General features: G+C 34.2%; 1 long non-coding RNA gene across 1 annotated transcript; it reads right to left on the bottom strand.

The window, feature by feature from the left end:
• Positions 1-2,936: 2,936 nt before the first annotated feature.
• Positions 2,937-4,196, bottom strand: LOC111083032. The gene is made up of 2 exons (XR_002608760.1): positions 4,049-4,196; positions 2,937-3,038 (listed from the first exon to the last, which is right to left on the bottom strand). It is a non-coding gene; the product is annotated as an uncharacterized LOC111083032 (long non-coding RNA).
• Between the last annotated feature and the right edge of the window lie 547 nt (positions 4,197-4,743).

The raw sequence follows: 4,743 nt of genomic DNA on the forward strand, positions 1-4,743 counted from the left end.
GAACATGGTGAATGACCCTTGGCTTGAATCATCTGTAAACCACAACATATGACAGTTCCCAACACCTACTTAACTTTAGAGTTCGTCCATTCTTGCAGCAGGGATTGTACAGCCACATCATATCACCTCAATTGAATACAGTCTTATCAATTTTAATATCATAGCGACTTTTCATTTTATCACTAGTCAATTTAAGTATTTTTCAGTTCAAATAAAGTCATGTATAAAATCAATGACGCTCTTGAATATCTTTATATGCTTTGTGTAAGATTCTTCTGAGTGACTGTTCTCTACATGAGAGAACAGAAGGTCCAATGTCACCTTAAGCTCTCTCCCAAACAACAATAATGATGGTGTGTTGCATGTAGCTTCATGTACTACTCTATGATAATTCATAACTAACAGTGGAAGAGTTTTGCCCATGTTTTGTAATGGTCATCCACACAAGTTGCTCATTGATTTAACAGTGTGCAGTTCTATCTTTCCACCAAGTCATCAGAAGATGGATGAAGGGCTGCTGTCGTATGGTTTTTGATCCCAATGATCTAACGCATTTATGCAAACAAGCTTGATTCAAAGCTTTGTTCATGATACAAGTAAAGATGCTCATGGATGCCGAATCTTGAAACAAATTCGTTGAAGGGTTTCCTTGCTAGAGTTTCTGCCTCCTGATTAGGAGCAGCATTTGCTTTACTCCATTTCGTGAAATAATCCATAACAACAATGATGTATTTATTCCAATTGTTAGTCAATGGCAGAGAACCAAGTATATTGGCCACACCTATCTCAATACTGCTGTAGTTGCCCATGCTGTTTCTTTTGTGGACCTTTACACTCACAGCACAGTTCATATGTTTCACACCAATTATCTAGAGACCTCTGGTACCCAACCAAGTAAAAGTGTTCTCTTAAGCATCTTCTTAACACCTAAGTGTCAAACTATTAAAGACTGTGGATATGACAGAGTGCTTTAGAATGTAGAGACTGTGAAAGTACCAACTATAGTTGTCTTTTCTTTCTGCCCACTGATATTTCCCCATTTCTGACTTAATAAGCCCTTATGAAAATGTAACGAGTTCCATTGTGCCCAGTAAATCTTTTTGTGTGTGTGTGGATTGTATGGGGTGTCTGTTTGCTATAAGGGTCTTTTTACATAATTAATGAGCCAATAAATAATTGATTTAAAACGTGTATCTTTTTCCAGAGCAGCTTACAGTTCGGTGTTAGATCACATTAGTTCTAAATTATAACTTGTGGATGCCACGTCTTGCTGTACTTTAGTTCGGTTGTCTTTACTATCTAGCGCTTCCTTCTTTTCACATTGTTTATTCTCTTCATTAACACATGGTCTTCAGGTTTATGCTTCAGCATTTCTTTGAGGCTGTTGTACTCCTGAAATTGTTGGAGCTATCTTGCTATTTGGCCTTCTGGTTTATGAAAATTCATCGGCCACTTCCAAACTTTTGTCCATATCCATCATGATGGAAACACATATTGGGCCTGACCAACACTTACTAGCTTTTTCTAAGTTGTCCAATATCTTCCTTCTACAGTATTCATCACTTTGCTAAAGTAGGCAACCACATGTTTGTTTTCGTGTTGCACTGGCATCTGCATCTAAAATGAATGGATTTTCAAGAGTCAGGTACACTAGTACAGCAGTAATGGTCAATTGTTTCTTCAACAATCTATAAAAACCTATTTGATTTTTCAAGTAGTTTGTGTAAAGGATGAGCTACATCAAAGAATAATTTTACAAAATGATGATAGTTAAAGCACACTCCAAGAAATCCTCATATGTCATGCAGGTTCTTCGATGTTGGCCAATTCTGGACAGATTCAATCTTCGATGGATCTGTAGAAATTCGTTTTTGACTACGTGTCCCAGGAAACTCAGCTGATGATAGAATAGTTCAAACTTTTCGGAATTCGGCTTAAGATTCATTTTCCTCAACACACCCAGAGCCTTCCTTAGCCCTTCATAAGTACTATCAAATGTTTTCCATGTACAGTTATGCCATCTAAGTTGATCAGCATGACGTTACAGGGTAGTTCAGACAGGACACACTCCATTAAGCAGTTAAATGTAGCAGGTGCATTATATAATTCAAATAGTAAAACAAAAAATTGCCACAATCCATTTCCTGCAGTAGAAGTTTTCCCTTCTCTACTTGCTTCGTCGATTTTCATTTTCCACTTTAAGATCCAATGTTGAAAATCATTTTGATACAGAGATAGCATCCAAGGTAGAGTCAATCCTTGGCACTGGGTAGTAATCCTTCTTTGTAATTTCATTCACCTACCAGTAGTCCATGCATAATTTTGTGAATCCATCCTTCTTCACAAGTACAATAGATGATACTCAATCTCAACACAAACCTAGGGAACTGACGGTGAAGTTTTGTTATTTAAAATGTATAATCTCAACACAAACCTATGGAACTGACAGTGAAGTTTTGCTATTTAAAAAGTTTAATCTCAACACAAACCTATAGAACTGATAATGGAGTTTTCCTGTTTAATATGTTTAATCTCAACACAAACCTATACAGCTGATAATGGAGTTTTTCTGTTTAATATGTTTAATCTCAACACAAACCTATACAGCTGATAATGGAGTTTTTTCTGTTTAACATGTTTAATCTCAGCACAAACCTATAGAACTGATAATGGAGTTTTTCTGTTTAATATGTTTAATCTCAACACAAACCTATACAGCTGATAATGGAGTTTTTTTGTTTAACATGTTTAATCTCAGCACAAACCTATAGAACTGATAATGGAGATTTTCTGTTTAATATATTTAATTTCAACACAAACCTATGGAGCTGACAGCAAAGTTTTCCGTTTAAAATACTTTATTTATATAGATTACAGCATACCTTCCCAGCCCTTTAATTCCTTTTGCTCCTCTCTGTAGACATTGGTATCTCAACTTTTCTATTGGAGTTGTAGCTTGGGCGGCCATTTTTTGGGCATTTTGTTTCATTTCTTCCTCTTGGTGATATACTTGAATAGCTGACATGGTTCTGTTGGAACTATAAGTTAAAAAAAATAAAAGATTTTGAACAATTCGATAAGAAGTTTCTTTTTGTGCTAGAGAAGCTGGAATCAAGTATGATTCCATACAAAATGGTTTTCAGTAAGTATAGATGCTGTCTCACTTCACCTGCTTCAATATTTATAATTTATCAAGTTAGAAAATAACAAATTTTGTACTGTTTGAAAATAAAATTGACACCGAAATCCTAGTTTGTTGTGTTTTTAACAAAGTTACACAATGAGCTATCTGCACTCTGTCATTTGCGGGGAGTCGAACCTCGGATTTTTGCGTTATAAGTCCATACACTTACTGTTAATTCACCATAAATAACAATGGAATAACGACATTGCAGGTTTCTCTCTCTCCCGTCGGCAGTATGTGTTATATTTCGTTTTACTGGAAACTCGTGGTATAACTATAACACACGTAGAGAGAGAGATTTGTAACATATAGCCTTATATACCTAGATAATTGATATATTCTCTCTATATATATATACTTTGCTTATAAATAACCCTTGAAAACTTTTGGTGGACAGTGGTACATTCTTTTAATTCTTAAAGTTATTATTATCGAAGATTGACTTTTGTGTATACGTTTTGGTGCAGTTACTCCGAGTTCGATTAAATGTCAAACTTATTTATAAATGTTATCTTATTGAGTTTTACCAATTTTACCCTATTTCCCCGTAAAATAACGAATCAAAGCATAACATAAACGAAAAAAAATAAAAGATTATGTAAACACGTTAACTGTTTTACTAAAATTTAAATGAAAAAAATAAAAATAAATTACTGCAGTGCCACTGATGCCGAATATCGTCAGCGGAAAGTTAAAACAACTATTTCCACTGCATCGTCGGTAAAAAACTTAAAATCAGAGCTAAATAGCACTTTAGAGATTTAAATTATTATTATTAAAAAGCCAAAGCCTTTCAATTATTAAAAAATTGCGTTTAAATATACATCATTACAACAAGTTTAACAAATAAATCTAAATACTTACACTTTCTTAGGTCTATCTACTGCTCGCTATCACCAACTTCTCCTAACCTATATCACCACGCCCTCGAATGAATGATTTAATAAAAACGAATACCCTCAACAAAATATCTGCCCTCTGTCGTCAAAAAGTTTATTACACTATTAAAAAAACTCGAAACTCTATTCAGTTTTTTCACTAAAGGTTTTGCTTGTTTCAGTTTAGTTGTCTCCAAGATAAAACTACTGATGTTATGGGATTATAACAAAGCAACATTTTGGGTCAGGCTTACCCGAAGAAACTATTTTCTGACTAATGAATTAATAATAATAATAATAATAAAGCAAAAACTAACCTTCGGGAAGAAAATAAGATTTCTTGCTTTGTTTAGTGTGTTACGTATCTGCTTGTTTGTTAATTTCCCTTAGAAATTATTTCCGAGAAACTTCAGCGATACAAGTCCTTTCTTCATTAAAACTAGTTTATTCTTTCTCGGTACAAATTTTACTAATACACAGAATTTCCACTTCCGCTGTCGTAACACTGCCTCTTCTTTAGTATTGGTCGTCCCGAACAATATCCACTTACATTTAACCAATGGATAATCAACAATAACTTAATTAAATGTACATAATTTACAAACACAAAATTAAAATACAACAAAGTCTCTTAATTTTACGGAACGTATCTTCTTCCGTACTGGTCTCCGTCTCATTGGC

Source organism: Limulus polyphemus, unplaced genomic scaffold (assembly GCF_000517525.1).
Source record: "Limulus polyphemus unplaced genomic scaffold, Limulus_polyphemus-2.1.2 Scaffold7965, whole genome shotgun sequence".
NCBI lineage: Eukaryota > Metazoa > Arthropoda > Merostomata > Xiphosura > Limulidae > Limulus > Limulus polyphemus.